The following is a 25210-nucleotide window of genomic DNA, read 5'->3' as shown; positions in this document are numbered from 1 at the left end:
GCATACAGTGATCAATCATGTTGGCAACTACCTCGCTTGATCCATCAAATTTTCTAAAATCAAAATTTGCAGTTTCAAATTGTCTTTTTAATGTATCAACCTCGGTAATTAACTCCTCATTTTGTCTCTTAACATAATCATAAAGCTCACATTTTTCACTGTATTATGTCTGAATTCTTTTAAAATCTTTTATTTTTGTCTCCAACTGGGCCTTAAGGGGTTTCTGTCCTTTCCTAAGCTGATAGCCCTCATATCTAAGGTCCTCTACTTCTCTAAGTAATAATTGAATTTCATCATGAAGAAGTTTAACATACTCATTACATGCCTGAGAGCAAGAAGGTAGATTTACCTCATTCTTCCTGGGCTCGGAAGTAGAAGACACCATCAGAGCAAACTGCAGCTCCATCATTTCTGCTTCAGGATCAGCTGCATCATTCTTCAGGGGATCATCATCAATTTGAGCTAGGTGAGCGTTCTCTGGCCCTGAAATATTCAAAGCATGCATCTGGTCCTCCCCGTCAAAGGACTGAGCGACCATAGTAGTCTCACCATTAGCCGCAGCACCTGCACGGTTGTTTCCCACTGCAACCATCGTCCTGTTGTTGTTCGTCCTACGATCTGGTTTTGGACACTCACGAGCAAAGTGACCCGGCTCATGACAGTTGAAACATCGCAGCATGCCCTTGTTGAATCCCACCTTCTTGTCAGCATTCATGCCCCAGTTGCTCTTCCCTGTCTTCTTAGCAAACTGCTTGGCCCTGAAAACAGCCATAGCAATCTGCCATGTAATGTCCATTTCTTCCATGTCTTCTGGATGAATCTGATCCAGGTCAGCAAATGACAGCTGAGGTGGAAGCTCTCCAGCTACAAAAGCATTGTAGCAGTTAACAAGCCCAGTGGCTAGAGCCAGATTTTCATCAGTGTCTTTCGTGTTTGAGGAAGAGGCTACAACTGGCACATTTGGAGGGGGAACAGCTTGTGGAGTGACAAATGGCTGGCTTTGAGAATAAGGAATGGATGATGCAACAGCGAAGGTCTGAATCTGAGGTTGTTGAGCAGCAAAAGCTTGACCTGAGGAAGACATGATTGAGGAGAGAGCATTGTTGGATGAGATTCCAAGATTTGCACTAGAGTACGAGTTCACATGGTTAATTTCTCTCTGTTTGTCATCAATATCACAAGCTTTGATGATCGCCATGATTTCAGCAAGAGTGAGGCGATTTAGATCCTTGGTCTTCTTAATCACAGCAACATTCATGTCCCATGACCTGGGAAGAGCATTCAGAAGCTTCTTGTTTATCTCTGACTTGGTCAAGAAAATCCCAGATATATTCATGTCAGTGGTGAGAGTTGTGAACCGCTGCAGCTGTGCCTCAAGAGTCTCTCTGGGAATGTAGTTGAACATATTGAACTTTTGTCGCACCATGTCCTGGCGACTCTCCTTCATATCTTCATTTCCTTCATATACCTCAATTAGGGCTTCCCACAAATCTTTAGCTGAAGTGTACTCTCGGAAACCTTGAGCAATATCAGGAGATAATGCCATGGTTAGAGTGGCTAAAGCCCTTTCCTGCTCTTCAATTTTCTCAAACTCCTCATCTGTGTAGTTTTCAACAGCCTTGTCAATCACTTGTCTTCCAACTGTCATAGTGATTCTAATAGGGCCTCTAAGAATGCTTCTCCAGACTTTAAAGTCCTTCATTTTAATGTATTTTTCAATCCTGTATTTCCACTCAGGAAAACCATCTGCAGACATTAATCTTGGAATGCGCGTAGTTGTGCCCATGACAGTATCAAGTTCGTGAAAGTGAGTTTGACTTTAAGATTCCATTTGAAATTAAAGCAAATTAAAGTCACAAAATAGTTTACGGTTAATGATGATGAGATTACGACCGTAAACTGGGTTTACGGTTAATGCGTTTACGACCGTAAACTTGGTTTACGGTTGAAGTGTTTACGACCGTAAACTGGGTTTACGGTTGAGGTGTTCACGACCGTAAACTATGTTTACGGTTTGGATGACTACGGTTTGTACGTTTACGGTTTAAGCGTTTACGGTTATTGAAACTTAGTTTACGGTTAATGAAGATTCACAGTTTACGGTTGTTCAAGTTCTTGAGTTTACAACCGTAAACAGGGTTTAAGGTCAACAGTAAGCTCCCAGAAGTTCTTCAAAAACGTGTTTCTACAGTAGATTCAGTCCCTTTAACCACGAAAACACTAAAACCAAACTCGAACAATGAAGAATGACAGTCTAAACAGCCGAAAACTCGATTGAATGAAGCTTTGACACCGGTTTTTGCTCTGATACCAATTGTAAGGTCCTGAAAAGGATCTTTACCAATGATCAAGCAACAAACAATCACAATAGAAGAAGAAGAAAAGAAATCAAGCTTGCACAAGTTTATATCGTAAAAACGTCAGGTACAACTCGATGGAATAATCTGTAAACACTATGGCATCGACAACCAGACAAAGACCTACACCTCCATTATATATACCCGTCTGGGCCGCAAACTGGGTTTACGGCCGTAAACTTGTTTACAGCCGTAAACTCACTTCCTGACCGTAAACACCTAAACAACTCACAAAATGCATTAAAGATTCATACTGAACTATTACAATTAAAGCCTAGACCAAACCATTAACTGGACCCTTCAACAGTCAACACAACAAATGCGGACCATCACCTATCACGTGTAGGACAGTCAACACAACGTGCCAAAATTTATTTATGAGGTTTTCCTTACATAAATTTCTAGTTAACATAACAGATTCTAATGAGCCGTTATAACCATACTAATCTGACGGAGTGCCTGTTTTGGCGTTTCTCAGGCGCCATCGGTTTGGAAAAGACATTTGTCACCCTAGACAGGCATGTCTAGCTGTAGCGAACAACGAAGGTGCGGGGTGTTAACCCCGTATAGATCTATACACAAATTCCCGCTCTCCCTCCAGGAGACTCTGGCTATAACTCCTTACAGGACTTAGACGTACACTAATATTTTTATATTTAGGTACTTTTGAGATTTGTCTGACTAGAATATTAACAACCTTTTGAGCAATCGTTAGAGATCCATTATTTGTTAGATAAATAATGAAATTTGTACTTATTGAATAGAAATATCGTTCTCGTTCCATATCGTTGATTGTGCTCGTTAACTAGGTGCTCGTGTTCGTTCATTTTCGTTTATTTGAAAAATAAGTCAATTTAGTCAAGAGAAAAAGTGTCAAGTTATAATTTGTATAATTTTATAACTGCCGGTTATGACATGCATTTTCTGTTTTATGACATATAGAACATTACTTATGTTGGTTGAGGTTTTACGACAGCAGTTTATGACATGCAAATATTTCTGTCATAAAGGCTCTATTTGAGTATTTTCTTGATGCAATCTTTTATATTGAATATTTATAAAATACTCCCTAATAATTTGCAAATAGTCACAAAGTTCTCATTTTCGAAAATTACTAAAAATAGTGTCAACTTATCAAGGTCCCTTTTTATAACTTTTATCTCTAGATATGAAAGCATAGATAAAGGGGTTAAGTTGGACACATCCAATAGTTGGGAGGCTCTTTTGTACACAAAGTATCCTCTGTTCCTTATGAAGTTGTGAAATCTTACGTTCATGAGGATATTACTAAAATAATAATTTAATAATATTTCACACACACATATAAATATACGTATACATGCCATTATTCAAGTATTTAGGCAAGATTTGACTTGTAGTCTCCCCTAAAAACATTAAAATATTGAAAAAGGTGGGGTATGAAGCTCACCTTAGTTGACTTGCTGGGTGATTTGAAGAGCTGAGGTGGAGTTTCCAAGTTCCAACACTTGAGAGTTTCTTTGAACTTAAAAATATCCTAAGAATAATTTTTGTGTAAATGTAATAAAATCTTAGAATAATGTGAAGAATTATTGTTCAAAGAGGATAAGAATACTCAGCAAAGAAATCTGGGAATTTCCTTTGAAGAGATAAACTTGAAGCTTGAAGGTGTTGAGAGCACTCTTAGAAGTTTGCTGGAGATGAAAATGAGAAGTGGGGAAAAGGAAGAAGAGGAGTTCACGTATTCTAAGTGGAGGGATAAGAGTGATATGACACTTGCTTGGAGGACTGGTGTATAAGACTTATATTAATGGGTATTTTCGTGTTTAACTGGGATTTTCTTGGGAAATGAGGAATTAGCATCACATCATAAAGTCAAACCTCTTATCTTCTTAGAAAACCCTTTAAAAATCTTGGGTTTTATTTTATATAAATATACTTAAAATAATTTATTTTGGCATAAAATAGGGGTTTAAGGGGTCTAAGATATGAAAAATATGAGTTTGGTGTGATTTCCGACGTCAAAATGTCCTAAAATGATGAAATGGTCCGGAAATGGCAAAAATCCGGAGCTTAGAAGCGAAATCCGAAGTCCTTATGAAATTTTCGGAGCGAATGAGTAAATTCCGAAGCAAACAGTGAAGTTCCGAAGCAAACAGGAACTTCCGGAAGGCTTTTCTCGGATTCCGAAGTCAGGAGCGGGTCAGCGGTCCGAACTGACCAGGTGCTTCCGAACTGAAGCGAGGTAAGAACTTCCGGAGCTGCGAACTTATCCGGATGAGAGGCTTCCGAGATGCGATTCCTCTTGGTTTCATTAGAAGACATTCCGGACTAAGAGGTTCCGGACCAGGAGGGTTCTGGACCAAGAGGGTTCCGGACCAAGAGGTTCAGGACCAAGAGGGTTCCGGACCAAGAGGGTCCTTTTGGGGTTTCCTCTTCCGGGTTTGAGCTGTTTTCGACTGAGGAAGGTACTTAGAGACATTTGAGAGAGATTTGAGATGCATTGAGAGATTTGGGAGAGATTTCACATACTTGGAGAGATTTCACATATGGGAGAGATTTCACATACTTGGAGAGATTTGGGAGAGATTTCACATACTTGCAGAGATTTAGGAGGGATTCGATGTACTTGGAGAGATTTCACATACTTGGAGAGCTTTGGGAGAAATTTCACATACTTGAAGAGATTTGGGAGAGATATTACATATGGAAGAGATTTTACATACTTGGAGAGATTTGGGAGAGATTTCACATACTTGGAGAGATTTGGGAGAGATTTCACATACTTGGAGAGATTTAGGAGGGATTCGATATACTTGGAGAGATTTCACATACTTGGAGAGATTTGGGAGAAATTTCACATACTTGGAGAGATTTGCATTCTAACCTTACATGGTTCATTAAGAACTCATATGGTACACTTAAATGTGTTAGAACAAGTCTCACACTAGTCCTTGCTTACCTGAGGAAGGAATTTCTTAGCCAAAAATGCTACTTGTGACATCATCCCCCCGTTAGAGGGAATTTCGTCCCTAAATTCTTTCGAAAGATAGGGTCATGGATAGGGGAATAGGTGAAGGTACTTTCGATTTATATAGTCTTCGCGTTCCCAAGTGAATTCCGGCTTACTTCTAGCGTTCTCTCGAACCTTCACAATTGGGATGCGGCTTTGATTTGTTTACTTAACTTTTCCGTTCGTTGCTCTGGTAGGCTGAGCATTGAGGTTCTAGTTCGCTTTAGTCTTGTTTAATGGAACTAGGAGGGTTTTGTCTGATAAACACTCCCTAGGTTCGACACATGGAACACATGGTGTACGCCACTAAGCTTGGAGGGTAGTTGGAGTTTGTAGGCTACCGGGCCGATCCGTGCGAGGATCTCGAAGGGTCTGTGTAACATCCGGATTTCCAGGTATTATGTTTGATCATTTATTTTGAGAAAAAGAGAGGGACTCGACGAGTTGAGGCGTGGACTCGTCGAGTAGGACCGCGATTGCTGACTGGATTAATGAACGGACTCGACGAGTCGGAAAGGGTGGACTCGACGAGTCCGCGCTGTGGGTTGAAACCCTAAATCCCTGGGCCTGTGCCCTATTTAAAGGACCTTATGGCCCTTAATTGCGGCTACCTTTGTCCTTGAGAGTACCAGAGCATCTGTGAGCCTTGTGAGTGAGAAAGGATGCCATTGTTCACCATTTCTAGTGGATTTTAGCAAGAAGGAAAGAGGAAGGTCAAGCTAGGCGAGTTGGGGAGCTTGAATCTACTTCCATTTGATCAGAGGAAGCTGTTGGAGGTATCAATCTATGCTTATTCTCGTATTTTTGTTGATTTGGTTGAACCTAGGGTTTCTTTATGCCTTATCTAGCTTAAATCTGGAAAGTGTGAGGTCCCAAGGTGAAATGGTTATTAGATCTGGACCTTAAGGGGTCCACAGAGTCCCTATCATCATGCTTTATGCCAGCCCTTTGGAGTGATGAGCCTAGGAAGCCATTTTAGTAGTTATTTCACCAAAAGAAGCATTGGTTGCCTTGCATGTGGGTCAAGTTTCGACCTTTATGTGGTTATTGGTCTTGGGGAGGTCAGATCTATAGTTTAGAAAAGCAGATCTGACCTCAGAAGGTCATTTGAGAGATGTTATGGGAGCAACTCGTCGAGTCCATAAGGGGGCTCGACGAGTCTAGTCGGGGTTGCCCCGCGATTCGTGACAGGAGGAACCCGTCGAGTGGAAGGATGACTCGACGAGCCGAGAGAGGCTAGAATGAGTCAGAGAACCCGCATGAACTCGTCGAGTCGCCCATGTGCACTCGACGAGTCGGGTCAAAGTTTGACCGTTGACTTTCGTTGACTTTTAGGGTTTTGGTCAACATTTGGACTTTTGGGTCAAAGAGGGGTAAAATGGTCTTTTACCCTTCTGAGGGATTGTAGAAGGGGATTTAATCTAGCCTTTGAGAGCCATTATTTATTTGAGGATATTGTGTATGTGATTAGGCGGGGGCTAGATCAGTATATTCGTGTGAGAGATCATCCGAGATACCCGAGGTGAGTCTTCTCACTATACATTACCTAGAGTGGTATTTATGTGTAGACCGGAGGGTCTTGTATACTATGTGTATATATGAGATTATGTGCATTGTGTTATATGTATGCTAAGTGTTGTATAGACCGGACCGGAGGGTCCAACGATATAGACCGGACCGAAGGGTCCAACGATACAAACCGGGCCGAAGGGTCCAACGAGCTACGGGACTGGAGGGTTCCGCTGAGACACATCGACCGGAGGGTCGTACTGTAGCCTCGAGTGCCGTATGTGTTGTATGTGGTATTTTAGGGAACTCACTAAGCATTTATGCTTACCGTGTTGTGTGTTATGTGTTTCAGGTACTAGTGAGGATCGCGGGAAGGCGCCGGCATGATCAGTACACACTCATAGAGATTATGTTGAGATTCTGGGAATTGTTTTGTGATGATGACATTGGATACATTATGTTTTCATGTTGTTTTATGATTAAAAGTACGATTTAAAAATGAAATTTTTTTTGGAAATTTACGTTGTTACAAGTTGGTATCAGAGCCTTGGTTTGAGGGATTCGGACGCACCTTCGGGCGTATCTGAACTCAAACTGAGGATTTGAGGAATTTTTCGCAATAAAACCATTTTTCTAAAAAGAGTAAAAGGTTTTGAGACGAGCAGAACAGAGCAGTGTGTACGGTCAGCCAGCGCCCGAACGGTGATTTCCTAAAATACCCTTACATTATGTGTTATGAGATATGATATGATATGTTATGCAAGCTAGAATAGGCTAGGTATTCATATTAGGACTAGAGTGGCCTGATCTGTGATGCCTTAGCCTAGGAGATTACTGCTACTATGAGATGCTTGAGAGTGAGTAGGTAACAGCGAGGAGCTGATGAGGGGTCTACCGAAGGGTAGCCTATGCTAGCGAGATGTAGAGTACTTGAGATCTGGGATCCAAGGAGGAGGACTTGGAGTGAATACTGATGCGGTGTGGATGGTAGTATAGGGCCCGTACTACTGAAAACACCGGATCAGTGCGCAGTCCAAGTAAGAATTTTTTGGGTACTAGGGAACAAGTAGGGTTGAGTTATCGAGTGCGAGTATACTCTAGCGGGTCTCTGATATTTTATGTTGTATTTCAGAGAGACATCATGGTGGGGACACGCCAGACACCTGAGAGCAGCAGTGTCAGTGATGAGGAGATCCGCCGATTGATTCATAAGGAGGTGGTTGCGGTCATCCGAGCTGAGATACCAGAGATGTTCGGGTCTATCAAGACCACGTTGATCGAGACTTTTGATGAGCGGTACGCCGCTCTTACTGATGCTGCTGTTGCTGCGGCCACCGCAGCCGTCGTTGCTGCCAGGCCACAGGGAGGTGACTCGTTGCTGTACCGAGAGTTCAGCAACACGAAGCCACCAGAGTTTGATGGGACGCATGATCCGATCGATGCGATGAAATGGATTGCTGATATTGAGGGGTGTTTCTATACCTGCTCGTGTCCGGAGCATTTGAGAGTACAGTTCGCGCTGAACCAGCTTCGCTTGGGGGCGAAGGAGTGGTGGAAGTTTGTATCGGCAGATTTCACCCCCGCTGAGCTTACTGCGGTGACCTGGAAGAGGTTCACCACTATGTTTCGTGATGAGTACATTCCCCCTGTGGAGAGGGAACGACTGGTTCAGGAGTTTTTTACCCTCAAGCAAGGTACTGATTCTGTTACTGTGGTTACCAGGAAGTTTCATGAGAGGGCGATGTTCTGCCCTGAGCAGGTGTCTACTGAGCAGGCACGCATGAGCCGGTATTTGAGCATTTTGAGGAGGGATATTCGGGAGTTCGTGTCGAACTCGACTTACCGGACCTTTGCTGAGCTCCAGGCAAATGCTCGGAAGACGGAGATCGAGCTAGAGACTCAGGCCAGGGAGGAGGCGGAGTCTCAGGGGAGGGATCCGCGGCCGGCACAGTCTCAGCCGGCAGCCAAGCGGGCAAAGCCCGCTGATTCGAGATCTGGGGGTCCGTAGGGCCGTACTTGTGGGAAGTGCGGCAAGAGCCACGAGGGAGTGTGCAGAGCTGGGGTGTGTTACAAGTGCGGGAAGGAGGGGCATTATGCGAGGGATTGCCCCAAGGGGTTCACGGTTTGCTTTCATTGCAACCAGACCGGTCATTGGAAGGCCGAGTGCCCACAGCTACTGCAGGGATCAGCACAGGGATCTGCACCTACTGCTCGAGCTACTGAGATCCGGCCAGCGAAGGCCGAGGCACCAAAGGCTCGTGGGAGAGCCTTCCAGTTGACAGCGGAGGAGGTCCGCGCAGCGCCCGATGTTGTGGCTGGTATGTATTCTTTCATTTATTTATGCTGAGTATGAGATATTGTGCTTATATTATGATATGCGTAGGTACTTTTCTTGTGAGTTCTGTACCTGCTTTGGTGTTATTTGACTCGGGTGCGAGTCGGTCATTTGTGTCGTTAGCGTTTAGTCAGTACCTCAGTATCTAGCGAGAGGTGTTGAGTCGACCTCTATGAGTTTCCATAGCTGACGAGAGAGCAGTGTATGCCACTGATGTGATTCGAGGATGTGTACTCGAGATCTTCGGCGTTGAGTTTCCGATTGATTTGGTCCCGATTGTGATGGGAGAGGTGTGTGTCATAGTGGGCATGGATTGGTTGAGCCGTTTTGGGGCTGTTATAGACTGCGAGCTACAGTTGGTGACGATACGAGACCCTAGTGGGGGAGTTCTTACGGTGTACGGCGAGGGAACCCGTTCAGGGTCAGCATTCTGTTCGGCTGCTAGAGCGAGGCAGAGTCTACAGCAGGGCTGTAGTGGGTTTGTGGCCTACGTGATGGACACACAAGTAACAGCGGAGAGGCCTAGTTCTGTTGATGATGTGCCGATAGTGCGAGAGTTCCCGGACGTTTTCCCTGAGGAGTTGCCGGGTGTGCCTCCCAAGAGGCAGGTGGAGTTTCGCATCGATTTGGTTCCAGGAGCGGCGCCTATCGCTAAGGCGCCCTATCGCCTTGCGCCACCGGAGATGCAGGAGTTATCCTCACAGCTTCAGGAGCTGTTGGGGAAAGGATTTATCAGGCCGAGTAGCTCACCTTGGGGAGCACCGATCCTTTTTTTCAAGAAAAAGGATGGTTCACACCGAATGTGTATTGATTACCGGGAGTTGAACAAGCTAACGGTTAAGAACCGTTAGCCCTTACCGAGGATCGATAATTTGTTCGATCAGTTGCAGGGAGCGTCTTGGTTTTCCAAGATTGATCTGAGGTCGGGATATCATCAGATGAGAGTGCGGGATGAGGATATCCAGAAGACGGCGTTCAGGACTCGTTATGGGCATTACGAGTTCGTGGTGATGCCTTTCGGGCTCACCAATGCACCGACAGCGTTCATGGATCTCATGAACAGGGTGTGCAGAGCGATGTTGGATGGTTCAGTGATCGTGTTCATTGATGATGGTGTATTCGAGATCCAGAGAGCAGCATGAGGAGCATTTGAGGGAGGTCCTCGGAGTTCTGAGATCGGAGAGGCTTTACGCCAAATTCTCCAAGTGTGATTTCTGGTTACGAGAGGTCCAGTTCCTGGGGCATCTCGTTAACCAGAATGGGATATTGGTCGATCCGGCCAAGATTGAGGCGGTGATGAGCTGGGAGGTGCCGAGATCCCCCACCGAGATCAGGAGTTTTTTGGGGTTGGCCGGCTATTATAGGAGATTTATTAAAGATTTCTCCAAGATTGTTGTTCCTCTCACCAAGTTGACCCGGAAGGGCGTTGCTTTCAGTTGGGGCCCGGAGCAGCAGGCCTCATTCGAGACACTTCGCCAGAGATTATGCGAAGCCCCAGTGTTAGCCCTTCCGGAGGGGATGGAGGATTTTGTGGTGTATTGTGACGCATCGATATCGGGGTTGGGTGCAGTACTTATGCAGAGGGGTCATGTGATAGCATATGCATGGAGGCAGCTGAAGCCTCATGAGACGAGGTATCCCACCCACGATCTAGAGTTGGGGGCGGTAGTGTTCGCCCTCAATATTCGGCGTCACTATCTGTATGGGGTTCGGTGTACCATATACACGGACCACAAGAGCTTGAAGTATTTGATGGATCAGCCCAACCTGAATATGCGCCAGAGGAGATGGTTGGATGTGGTAAAGGATTACGATTGTGAGATCCTGTACCACCCGGGCAAAGCTAATGTTGTAGCTGATGCTCTGAGCCGTAGGGCGGAGAGTGCCCCGATTCGAGACATTTGTATGCGGTTGACGGTGATGACTCCGGTGTTGGACACCATTCGGGAGGCCCAGGCAGAGGCTGTGAGACCGGAGAACCGCAAGAGAGAGCGGGTGATTGGGCAGGTATCTGAGTTCGTCACCGATAGCCAAGGGCTTATGACCTTGCAGGGTCGGATTTGGGTGCCATATGCAGGCGGGACACGTACCACCTTGATGGAGGAGGCGCACAGATCGAGGTTCTCGATTCATTCTGGGGCCACTAAGATGTATTTGGACCTGAAGAAAGATTATTGGTGGCCCTGTATGAAGAGGGATGTTGCATGGTTTGTTGAGAGGTGCTTGACCTGTCGCAGGGTTAAGGCCGAGCACCAGCGTCCGCACGACAAGTTACAGCCACTTGAGGTTCCCCAGTGGAAGTGGGAACAGATTTCCATGGATTTTATCACCAAGTTGCCAAGGACCGCAAGAGGTGTCGATGCTATTTAGGTGATTGTCGACCGGTTGACGAAGAGCGCGCATTTTCTTGCTATCAATGAGAGCTCTTCTGCTGAAAGGCTGGCAGAGTTGTATGTGAGGGAGGTGGTATCGCGGCATGGAGTGCCGATCTCGATTGTGTCAGATCGGGATGTACGTTTCACTTCCAGATTCTGGAAGAAGTTCCACGAGGAGTTAGGCACGAGGCTGCATTTCAGTACCGCTTACCACCCACAGACGGACGGACAGAGTGAGCGGACGATTCAGACGCTTGAGGACATGCTTCGAGCATGTGTGTTGAACTTCGGAGGAAGCTGGGACACATACCTACCATTGGCTGAGTTTTCCTATAACAACAGCCACCATTCGAGTATTGGTATGCCTCCCTTCGAGTTGTTGTATGGGAGGAAGTGTCGGACTCCCATTTTCTAGGGAGAGGTAGGACAGCGCGTGATGGGCAGCACTGAGATAGTGCTTCAGACGACCGAGCAGATACAGCAGGTTAGACAGAGGTTGTTGACAGCTCAGAGCCGCCAGAAGAGTTATGCGGATAGACGACGATCCGAGCTGGAGTTCCAGGTGGGAGACTTCGTACTCCTGAAGGTGTCTCCTTGGAAAGGAGTGATTCGATTCAGAAAGAGGGGCAAGCTGGGGCCCCGGCACATTGGGCCGTTCAGGGTGACCGCGAGGGTGGGCAGGGTAGCGTATCGGTTGGAGCTACCTGCGGAGTTGAGCCAGATTCATGATACCTTCCACGTGTCTCAGTTGAGGAAGTGTATAGCCGACGAGTCGGCGGTGGTGCCGCTGGAGGATATTCAGGTGGATGCGAGCCTGAATTATGTTGAGAGGCCGATCGCGATCCGGGATCGGAAGATCAAGGTTCTGAGGAACAAGGAGGTGTCCCTGGTTCAGGTCCAGTGGCAACACCGGAAAGGGTCCGAGCTGACCTGGGACCCGGAGTTGGAGATGCGGGAGCAGCATCCAGGGTTGTTTGAGGAGCAAGACTTCGAGAGCGAAGTCTGATTCTAGTGAGGGAGAATTGTAACATCCAGATTTCCAGGTATTACGTTTGATCATTTATTTTGAGAAAAAGAGAGGGACTCGACGAGTTGAGGCGTGGACTCGTCGAGTAGGACCGCGATTGCTGACTGGATTAATGAACGGACTCGACGAGTCGGAAAGGGTGGACTCGACGATTCCGCGTTGTGGGTTGAAACCCTAAATCCTCGGGCCTGTGCCCTATTTAAAGGACCTTATGGCCCTTAATTGCGGCTACCTTTGTCCTTGAGAGTACCAGAGCATCTGTGAGCCTTGTGAGTGAGAAAGGAGGCCATTGTTCACCATTTATTGTGGATTTTAGCAAGAAGGAAAGAGGAAGGTCAAGCTAGGCGAGTTGGGGAGCTTGAATCTACTTCCATTTGATCAGAGGAAGCTGTTGGAGGTATCAATCTATGCTTATTCTCGTATTTTTGTTGATTTGGTTGAACCTAGGGTTTCTTTATGCCTTATCTAGCTTAAATCTGGAAAGTGTGAGGTCCCAAGGTGAAATGGTTATTAGATCTGGACCTTAAGGGGTCCAGAGAGTCCCTATCATTATGCTTTATGCCACCCCTTTGGAGTGATGAGCCTAGGAAGCCACTTTAGTAGTTATTTCACCAAAAGAAGCATTGGGTGCCTTGCATGTGGGTCAAGTTTCGACCTTTACGTGGTTATTGGTCTTGGGGAGGTCAGATCTATAGTTTAGAAAAGCAGATCTGACCTCAGAAGTTCATTTGAGAGATGTTATGGGAGCAACTCGCCGAGTCCATAAGGGGGCTCGACGAGTCGAGTCGGGGTTGCCCCGCGATTCGTGACAGGAGGAACCCGTCGAGTGGAAGGATGACTCGACGAGCCAAGAGAGGCTAGAAGGAGTCAGAGAACCCGCATGAACTCGCCGAGTCGCCCATGTGCACTCGACGAGTCGGGTCAAAGTTTGACCATTGACTTTCGTTGACTTTTAGGGTTTTGGTCAACATTTGGACTTTTGGGTCAAAGAGGGGTAAAATGGTCTTTTACCCTTCTGAGGGATTGTAGAAGGGGATTTAATCTAGCCTTTGAGAGCCATTATTTATTTGAGGATATTGTGTATGTGATTAGGCGGGGGCTAGATCAGTATATTCGTGTGAGAGATCATCTGAGATACCCGAGGTGAGTCTTCTCACTATATATTACCTAGAGTGGTATTTATGTGTAGACCGGAGGGTATTGTATGCTATGTGTATATATGAGATTATGTGCATTGTGTTATATGTATGCTAAGTGTTGTATAGACCGGACCGGAGGGTCGAATGATACAGACCGGACCGAAGGGTCCAACGATACAGACCGGGCTGAAGGGTCCAACGAGCTACGGGACTGGAGGGTTCCGCTGAGACACATCGACCGGAGGGTCGTACTATAGCCTCAAGTGGCGTATGTGTTGTATGTGGTATTTTGGGGAACTCACTAAGCATTTATGCTTACCGTGTTGTGTGTTATGTGTTTCAGGTACCAGTGAGGATCGCGGGAAGGCGCCGGCATGATCAGTACACACTCATAGAGATTATGTTGAGATTCTGGGAATTGTTTTGTGATGATGACATTGGATACATTATGTTTTGATGTTGTTTTTTGATTAAAAGTACGATTTAAAAATGAAAAATTGTTTTGGAAATTTACGTTGTTACAGTCTGGGGCCTCGGGAATTTATTTTACTTTTCCTTTCAACTCGGGTCACTCTTCCCCAAGGGAAGTTCTTAAACTAATACCCCGATTCCCTACTTGGGACTTCAAGGTTTTAAGATGTTATCAGCATAGCTCTTTGGTCGGTGTTACTATAGTTGGGGTCGTGTTCGGGTTTGGACTATCCTTTCCGTGGTTTATCGAATAATCTCGGGTCTAATGGGTGTGCTATTGGATATTTGTCATCTTGTCGGGTGGGTATCTCCCATCTCAGCCTATTAGAGGATGATTTGCACCTCTGGCCACACAGGGCCATCGAGGGGTGCCACTTCTATGGTCGAGTGGTAGTTGTTGTTATATGAATACTCGATTAGAAGCAAGTGGGTATCCCAAACTTTGTCAATATCCATTACATGTGCTTCTCTCCGGGATGTGGGTTCTTGTTTACCTTGACAGGTGGGATTTCTAGAGTTTCGGTGGTCTGACACTTGTGAGTGCTGAACACATTGAAATGTCCGAAACTGGGTCCTTTGGTTAATCGGTGGCTATGAGTTATCGGGCCTATCTTGGCGAGGACTTTTGGATGGTTTTTTAGAGATCGGGATCCTGGTGTCCTAGAAGTAGGGTTTTCTGGGCCTTAGGAGTTGGTACTATGGTCACCAAGGCTGAGTTTGCGTGATATAGTTGACCTTATGAGCCTTAGATTATCTTGGGAGTTTTCTCCCTAGGGTTTTTCCAACCTAATGGTAGGTCGGCCTCTGCCCGTTCTTTGCTGGTGGTTGAGAGAACTTCCGATTCGGGGTAGGGAGTATCGATCATTGAGGATGGGTTTGTTTGGCTTACTCGTAGTCAGTGGTGCTTATGGTAATTTCGTCCTTCTCCCTTATGAGTTAGACAGGTGCTTCCTGTGGTTAGGGACTGGGTCTGATGTTTTCCTTATCGATTATGTCGATCTTGCGATCAGACACTATCTGTTCTTGTGACTGTGCTAAATGGTATCGGGTGTTTGGTTATTGGGGTGGTTCCAGGAGTCGGGGTGGTTCTATTTCCTCTTAGCACTTGGTTGAGGTTTCCAAGAGGTTTTGGGAACCTTTGGAGGAAGGTTGGAAGCCTTTCGGATTCCCTTGATGCCCCTTTGCCTCTTGGTTTTTAATCTTTATTGGGGCTAGGGAAAGGTGGGTGGTATTTCTTACACCAAGACTTAGGTGTCTGGTTGCTAGGGATTTGTCGTTACCGGCTGAAAGAGTTTCGTCACTCGGTGGAGTAGGATGAAAGTCTATTTGTAGTGCTCGGGGTTTGTAAGGTGAGGATCAAGCCTGTCCGTGCCAATTGGTGGCATTGGACTTCTTGTTGTTACGTCGATTTGAGGAGTATTGGTTGCTAGTAATGACAGGGTGTTCTATGTTCATGTTCTTATCGTTGCTAGTTTTGTTTTCGTTGTTACCATTGGGTCTATCTTGTTTCTGCTTGTTAGGTGCTCTAGTGTTCGTGTTCTCATCGTTTCTAGTTCGTTTTTGTTGGTACCATTGGGTCTATCTTGTTTCTGCTTGTTATGTGTTCCTAAGTTCGTGTTCTTATCGTTGCTAGTTTCGTTTTCGTTACTACCATTGGGTCTATCTCGTTTCTGCTTCTTAGGTGTTCTAGCGACACGAAGGTGCTGCTATAAGGCAAAGGAATTCGTAATCTGAATTCTGCCAGGTCCTTCCACTATAGATGGAGGTGACCTAACCGTACATACTTAGGATACTTATAGATGGTTGACTGGGGTTCTGTCCTAATCGCTATTCAGCCCAGGGGCAGAAAGTAAGGCGGAATCGCACGTTCTTAGTTTGCGGAATCCTAACCATAGGTGATACTAACATTCATATGGGACCATCATGGTCCATTCGTAAGGATCCCTAGCTTCTCGTAATTTACAGGATTTGCTCTAACGAGACAATAGTTTTTGGATTATATTTTTAATTGAAAAAAACTTTTGTGATAGTTCGATGCTTAAGTTTACCGTGGAACGTTCCAAAAGCTGTGGTAGGGTTCCTTGCCATCAACTTTTGTCTAGTCGTCGACTCCTTCGTTAGTCATCTCTGTTGGACAATCTCTCTTGAAATGTCCTGTTGCACCGCACTTGTGACAAATTGGACTTACTTCTAGGTTGCGGGTTGGAGTGACGTATGGGGCTGGGGCCCTACAGTAGCGGAAGGTGTGCCCCATCTTGTTGCACCTATTGCAACAAAATGTCTGGCAGGCTCCCCAATGATGGTATTTGCACTTGTTGCAGGGTGGATTGTTACCAAGGTATGATTGTCTCGATGGGGGAGGAGTAAGGTTAGTGGGGGTAGGGACTGATTCTACTTGTTGTCTTTTAGTAGGCCTCTGAGTCGAACTGCCTCCTTTTCCATTTCCAAACTTTCGTTTCTTGAGCTTAGGTTTAGGTTTTGGGGTGCATTGGCGAGTCGTCCTTCGTTGGTTTTCCTGGTTATTGTTACGGTTGAACTTATCGATACTGTTTCCATTTTCATTCGTGCTGTTGGAATTGAAGTATGCCATGACAGCTGCCACGACAGCTGTTACAGTGGCTTGGAATGTGGTGGAGTCTATTTGTAGGACCGGTGCATCGTCAGGGTACTGGTTATCTCCATGGTAAGACATGACCCTGTTGCACACGAAAAGTGAGCTCGTAAGTACTTGTAGCTAGTTTCAAGTGGGTTTACTCCTATAATCTTAACGTACTGGTGCTAATTGTGTCAACCTACATCCCTATGATGCAGTTATGGTATAGAGTGGAAACATATGATGCATGGTGTTAAGTCCGTCAAAATAGCACATAGTTAGCAGTATAGTTAGCGGATTTGGTTGCATGGATTCTTGGAGGATGTACTCCTCTTGGTTTACTACTACTGGTTGCGATTAAGGGCATTATGAACCTAAGGCGAGTAGTGTGGTGATTCTCTTTTATCGCCATGGCGCACAAGGTGCTTGGCCTTTTTACTCCTATCCTGAGTGCTCTTTTTGGTGTTCTTTACACCGCTATGGCTGCCCTAGCCTTGATTACAATGAGTTGTGGTCTCTAGATGACCACCTCCTCTTTCAAGGAGCGTAGATGGTCTGCAGAGTTTTCGGGTTTTACTTGTGGGTTTCGCAAGGCATTTGGAATGGTGTTCTTGTTACTTATGGGGGATCGGATTTACATTGCTATATACCGGGTCTTGTCTATGGTTTCCATTACTCCAAGACAGAGAGTTGGAAACCAGGAGTCAATTCGGGTTACTCGTGGCCCAAATGGAGGTGACGCTCGATTGGCTATCGGAGTTCGGTGCACGTCGATTGTGGATCGGGGTGTCTTTCGTGAACGTGCGCCCTAAATTGGATAAGAGTCAATTTCTCAGCTTGTTTTTGCGTGGGTATCGTTTTGGGTGGTTATTTATCTGGGAAGAGAAAGGTGGAAGAGTCTCGGGTCTATTCTCAATTGGGTAGAGCTCGTCAAGGGTTTCCTCGGCGCTTTTATCCTTGATAGGTTCTTAATCGGAATCATCCCTTTCACGATTCATCTCTTGGTATTCCTTAGGATCCACTTCTGGATTTTTCCTCATGGACTTCTTCTGGTCTCTCTTTTCCCCATACGTAATTTACCGTGACAGGGTAGTAGAAGTCTTGGCGAGGAATTTCAACTACGTTGTTTGTGCGAGAATCGAGGTACGAGATATACGGGGAAAGTTTAGGTGTGGGAAGGGTTTATAGTGTCCTAAAATACTCCTATGGTATTTTAAACTTGATGTTCGATTCTAGTATTCTCTTATATTCATAGTTGGTAGGTTTTAGGTTTGTTGCAACACCACCATCACTCCCAAGCACATGTTGGTCATATCTCAAATAAATATAGTTGATCAGGCTATATTTATCACAAATATGATTACATACTGCCTAGGTTTGACTGTAGCGTTCAACCTTTAGTTACTTTTGTTTTCTTCTCGTTATGATACTGTGTTAGTAGATATGTATACTTTTATAAAATACTTATCTTTTTAAAGTATACTTTTAAGCAGAGTGTGTTTTAGTCCCATTGTATTTATAGTTGTATATCTTGTATGGCTAGATATACCAGTTCACTATAAACAATGCTCTGATACCAATCTGTCACACCCCCAGACCAGACGGCAGAAACGTCCGGAGGCGGGTGACTTCATTGTGCAGTATCATAACAATTGAATATAAATGAAACAGAGCAATCCAAACATCATACATTGAGATAACAAACTTACATTGTTTACATATTGTATTTGTTCTTTGAGTTACACAAAAGAGACATAAGTAGAAAATTCCAAGCTACAGCTAAGTAGTCCTGCTTCCGCGTCCCTTGTTACCTGTTTCTAGATCCCTGAGAATACAAGTCGTTTTGAAAAGCGTCAACTAAAAAGTTTGTGAGTTCATAAGCATTTTTGTATAAAATCGTTTACACTTGTTTAGAATCGTTCTTATTGTACTTTCAGAAAATCCGATATTTTCTATGAAATCGTTTGAAGTCTTGCCTTGAAAATCATGGATATTTGTGTGTGCAAGTCATTACTTTTGTTCATCCTTATGAGGAGTGATTTTGAAAAGTAGTATAATTTGTAAAAGCGAGCTGTGTACGAGAATAGTGCTTTTGAATAATAATAGTCAACCGTTTCCAGAAAAATCCCTTATTTTCAAAAAGAGAATATGGTTGAAAATCTTGTTCCTCTTATCGAGTAAAATTGAGTGTGCGTTCTAGTTTATCGTTATCGAAATCGTAGAAAATCGTTTTCTCCAGAAAATCCTATATTTTCTGCTATAAAATATTTGTAAGTTCTAGTTGCAACTATGTATATGTGTGGGTTAGTTTATCATTCTAAAAATCGTTTACAAACGTTTTCCATAAAGTCCTACGCTTTTTTTTAATTTGTAAAATAGCAGTATTACGACTCTATACTTATTAGGAGAAAGAATCAACATGGCAATTATGGACATTCTACGCGATGAAAAAGGACAGTCAACACAACAAATGCGGACCATCACCTATCACGTGTAGGACAGTCAACACAACGTGCCAAAATTTATTTATGAGGTTTTCCTTACATACATTTTTAGTTAGTATAACACATTCTAGTGAGCCGTTATAACCATACTAATCTGACGGAGTGCCTGTTTTGGCGTTTCTCAGGCGCCCTCGGTTTGGAAAAGACATTTGTCACCCTAGACTGGCCTGTCTAGCTGTAGCGAACAACGAAGGTGCGGGGTGTCAACCCCGTATAGATCTATACACAAATTTCCGCTCTCCCTCCAGGAGACTCTGACTATAACTCCTTACAGGACTTAGACGTACACTAATATTTTTATATTTAGGTACTTTTGAGATTTGTCTGACTAGAATATTAACAACCTTTTGAGCAATCATTAGAGATCCATTATTTGTTAGATAAATAATGAAATTCGTACTTATTGAATAGAAATATCGTTCTCGTTCCATATCGTTGATTGTGCTCGTTAACTAGGTGCTCGTGTTCGTTCCTTTTCGTTTATTTGAAAAATAAGTCATTTTAGTCAAGAGAAAAAGTGTCAAGTTATAATTTGTATAATTTTATAACTGCCGGTTATGACACGCATTTTCTGTTTTATGCCATAAAGAACATTACTTATGTTGTTGGAGGTTTTACGACAGCAGTTTATGACATGCAAATATTTCTGTCATAAAGGCTCTATTTGAGTTTTTTCTTGACGCAATCTTTTATATTGAATATTTATAAAATACTCCCTGATAATTTGCAAATAGTCACAAAGTTCCCATTTTCGAAAATTACTAAAAATAGTGTCAACTTATCAAGGTCCATTTTTATAACTTTTATCTCTAGACATGAAAGAATAGATAAAGGGGTTAAGTTGTACACACCCAATAGTTGGGAGGCTCTTTTGTACACAAAGTATCCTCTATTCCTTATGAAGTTGTGAAATCTTACGTTCATGAGGATATTACTAAAATAATAATTTAATAATATTTCACACACACATACAAACATACGTATACATGCCATTATTCAAGTATTTAGGCAAGATTTGACTTGTACTCTCCCCCAAAAACATTAAAATATTGAAAAATGTGGGGTATGAAGCTCACCTTAGTTGACTTGCTGGGTGATTTGAAGAGCTGAGGAGGAGTTTCCAAGTTCCAACTTGAGAGTTTCTTTGAAATTAAAAATATCCTAAGAATAATTTTTGTGTAAATGTAATGAAATCTTAGAATAATGTGAAAAATTATTGTTCAAAGAGGATAAGAATACTCACCAAAGAAATCTGGGAATTTCCTTTGAAGAGATGAACTTGAAGCTTGAAGGAGTTGAGAGCACTCTTAGAAGTTTGCTGGAGATGAAAATGAGAAGTGGGGAATAGGAAGAAGAGGAGTTCACGTATTCTAAGTGGAGGGATAAGAGTGATATGACATTTGCTTGGAGGACTGACGTACAAGACTTATATTCATGGGTATTTTCGTGTTTAACTTTGATTTGCTTGGGAAATGAGGAATTAGCATCACATCATAAAGTCAAACCTCTTATCTTCTTAGAAAACCCTTTAAAAATCTTGGGTTTTATTTTATATAAATATATTTAAAATAATTTATTTTGGCATAAAATAGGGAATTAAGGGGTCTAAGATATGAAAAATATGAGTTTGGTGTGATTTCCGGCGTCAAAATGTCCTAAAATGATGAAATGGTCCGGAAATGGCAAAAATCCGGAGCTTTGAAGCGAAATCCGAAGTCCTTATGAAATTTCCGGAGCAAAGGAGTAAATTCCGAAGCAAACAGTGAAGTTCCGAAGTAAACAGGAACTTCCGGAAGGCTTTTCTCGGATTCCGAAGTCAGGAGCGGGTCAGCGGTTCGGACAGACCAGGTGCTTCCGAACCGAAGCGAGGTAAGAACTTCCGGAGCTGCGAACTTATCCAGATGAGAGGCTTCCGAGATGCGATTCCTCATGGTTTCCTTAGAAGACATTCCGGACTAAGAGGTTCCGGACCAGGAGGGTTCCGGACCAAGAGGATTCCGGACCAAGAGGGTTCCGGACCAAGAGGGTCCTTTTGGGGTTTCCTCTTCCGGTTTTGAGCTGTTTTCGACTGAGGAAGGTACTTAGAGACATTTGAGAGTGATTTGAGATGCGTGGAGAGATTTGGGAGAGATTTCACATACTTGGAGAGATTTGGGAGAGATTTCACATACTTGGAGAGATTTCACATATGGGAGAGATTTTACATACTTGGAGAGATTTGGGAGAGATTTCACATACTTGGAGAGATTTGGGAGAGATTTCACATACTTGGAGAGATTTAGGAGGGATTCGATATACTTGGAGAGATTTCACATACTTGGAGAGATTTGGGAGAAATTTCACATGATTGGAGAGATTTGGGAGAGAATTCACATATGGGAGAGATTTTACATACTTGGAGAGATTTGGGAGAGATTTCACATACTTGGAGAGATTTGGGAGAGATTTCACATACTCGGAGAGATTTAGGAGGGATTCGATATACTTGGAGAGATTTCACATACTTGGAGAGATTTGGGAGCAATTTCACATACTTGGAGAGATTTGCATTCTAACCTTACATGGTTCATTAAGAACTCATATGGTACACTTAAATGTGTTAGCACAAGTCTCATACTGGTCATTGCTTACCCGAGGACGGAATTTCCTAGCCAAAAATGCTAGTTGTGACATCCGGGTACTCCCGTACGATCGGTACATCATGCACTGTCGCCTTACCCTTATCCCAGGTATCCATAACATAGGCGACATAACCTGCGCAACCCTTCTGAAGGTAGCACCTAGCTCGCGCTACTGAACACAAAGTTGGCCCATGTTGCGGCCTCTCGCCCTGAATCACCAACCTTCCCCCACTTGGGGTCCTAACTCGTACCAGCTGCTGCTCGCAGTCAATCACTGCCCCGTTGGGGCTCAACCAGTCCATACCCATGATAACCTTATTCCCCCGCAGGGGAATGGGGACTAAATCCACATAAAACTGCTAATCAAATAATTGCAGTGTACATCCCCGATGAACCCTAGCAACCTGAACGGTTCTATCATCCGCTATCTCTACATCAAGTGGACAGTCCAGCTCTCCTGGAGCTCCCACAAACCGTTTGCTAAGCACGAGCGATATAAAAGATCGGGTGGCCCCCGAATCAAATAATACCAGACAGATATGCCGTTCACAAGGAACGATCCTATAATGAAACACATAAACATAAGCAATAAATCAATATTAATAAAGAGATAAGGAGAAGATACACACCCGTCACAACATCGGGAGCTGCACGTGCCTCCACTGTTGTCAGCTGGAAGGCTCTTATCTTTGTTGCAAGGCGCCTCTGTCCGGCCCTGACGGCCGTCGGTAATCCTCAACGTAGCAGGAGCGGGTGCCGCCACTTGTCCTGCTGCTGCTAAACTCAGACACTGGTACCTCTTGTGACCCCTCTGATTACACTGAAAGCAAATCAGTTCAAATATTGTCGTGGTGGTGGTGGTAGCAGTACAGTGCCTACTGACATGACCCGTTCGGCCGCAATTAAAGTAGCCCGAACTACCCGCCGTGCACGCTTTCTCGTGCAACTTGTCGCACTTGCCACAGCGGCTGCGACCCTGCTGGCTCCTCGATCTGTGATCTGATACCTTGGATTTTTTCCCGAACTCCCTGTCTGAACCCCCTCTGGTTTCCTCTTCCTCTCCATCTCTAAATTCAACTCCCTCTCTCAAGCCCTCACAATCATATCTTCCAGTGTCTTGTAGCTGGATCACCTCACAAACTGGTAGATATCACTCCGCAGCATCTCATGGTACCGGACCTTTTTCATCTCCTCGTCCGCCACGTATTGCGAAACAAGAAGGGCCCTCTCCCTTAACATGGAGGTGATCTCAGTCACCGTCTGAGTAGTCTGTTGGAGATCCTGGAAGTCTCTCGCAAGCTGTTGCACCTCGATCATAGGTGCAAACTCGGCCCTGAACCTGGCCGAGAAATCACTCCAAGTCATCGCATCAAGAGTGGCGTCATCTCCAGTAGCATGTCCGACCTCCTCCTACCAGTCACGTGCTCTGTCCTTTAGGAGATAAGAAGCAAGTCGGACCTTGTCCCCCTCGGGACATCGGCTAGTACGGAAGGCGTTGGCGAAGTCAGCCAACCACCTGCTGCTAGCAATGGGGTCCCTAGCCCCATGATAGTCTGGAGCTCCACAAGCTCTGAACTCCCTGAATGTCATTGTACGCACCGCTATCATGGCCGCCATCTCGATGCGGAATGCACCCAACCTCTCGTCAAGAATCTCCAAGATGCCCTCCTTGAACGTACCGAAGATCACAGGTGTCTGGTCCAAAATACTGCGTGTGATCTCAGATGAAATGAACTCCCTCATCTGATCATAGAGCTGCTTGGCTCCAGAGCCCGAGCCTGATCCCTCACCGGCACCAGAGCTGCCAACTAGTCTAGTGCGTAGCGTCACCATACTGAAAATACACCATAACAAACATCATAATACTCATCATAACTCGAGGGATCACACACACTACAAGTTCCCTGGGTTCATCTCAACTCTCTTTGACTCGAGTACGGATCCTCTGCTTTTAGTAGTACGGGCCCATACTACCTTCCATATCTATCCGTACTTTCCTCAAGAGTTGCATTGACTCCACCAAGTCCCTTCTACTACTACTGCTCTTCACACTAATCTCATCCTAGGCTTACCCTAGGGTAATATCCGACCCACTCTCCGCCATCAGCTACATAAGAAGCCCCTGCTATCTCCCCCTAACTAGCTCGCGAATACCATTACATATCATTAAGACCATATAATTCTTCGAATGAAAGATCCTACCCTACAATGGTTAGACTCAAACGATAGATGCGAAATAGAACTAAACCTAACCTTCTGAAATTATTTAGTCCTCGTAATATGTAACTTAACGTATTCATTTACTAGTCCTCGTAATATGCCTTATATTTAAGTTACATATTACGTATTCATTTACTAGAACTCCTAAAAGGAAAAAGCAAGCAACATTCGAGCATTGAGTAAACCAAACCAATCATATTCTAATTAGGCCATCATATTACTGACTAATCAGTACTAGCATACAGTTTAATAAGCTCATACAGTAGGCATATAAGGCATCCTTCCTAGATCCTTAGCCCTAATCTAGCATGCAATTCTCATACACATATAGTACGCATACAAGGCATCCTTCCTAGATCTTTAGTCCTAATATAGCATGTAGTTCTCATAATCATATCATATCATAATAAACATGTATGGGTAATTTAGGAGAACTTACTTGAGCTCAGCTGATTGCATGCACCACACCCTTTTCTCTTTTCAAAATCCTTTTTATAAAAATGGTTTCCTTTTTAAAAATTTTATACCAAGTCCTCAGTTTGAGTCCAGACACACCCGAGAGTGTGTCCGAATCCCTCAAACCAAAGGCTCTAATACCAACTTCAAATTCCCAAAATTACAGTCCAAAATTTCGTTTTAAATCATAAATAAACCATAGTTATCATAACCATTTCATCAAAATATAAGTCATAGTATCTCAAAAACATCATATCAAAACACATGTCAATATATCAGAGTAAAACATCTCAGGCTAAATATTATGGTGTGTGCACTACAGTCATCCCGAGCTCTTCCCTTTGCTACCAGAAGTACCTGAAACCAAAACTGAAAACTGTAAGCACGAAGCTTAGTGAGTCTCCCCATGCTACCACATACCATACACATAAGCACATAATCACATATAAACATATCGTGGGCCCCGCCCTTCATCAGGCCCCGCCCGGCATCGGACCGAAATCCGGCATCGGGCCCCGCCCGACATCGAGAAAAGCTCGGTATACATAACATAAATATCAAAAATACACATAAAACATTCACATAGCATAAACATAAACATATAAACATTC

The sequence above is a fragment of the Lactuca virosa genome, chromosome 4 (assembly GCF_052849685.1).
Source record: "Lactuca virosa cultivar CGN04683 chromosome 4, Lactuca_virosa_CGN04683_v6, whole genome shotgun sequence".
Lineage (NCBI taxonomy): Eukaryota > Viridiplantae > Streptophyta > Magnoliopsida > Asterales > Asteraceae > Lactuca > Lactuca virosa.
The sequence above is the reverse complement of the archived record's forward strand: the minus strand, read 5'-3'. Positions refer to the sequence as shown.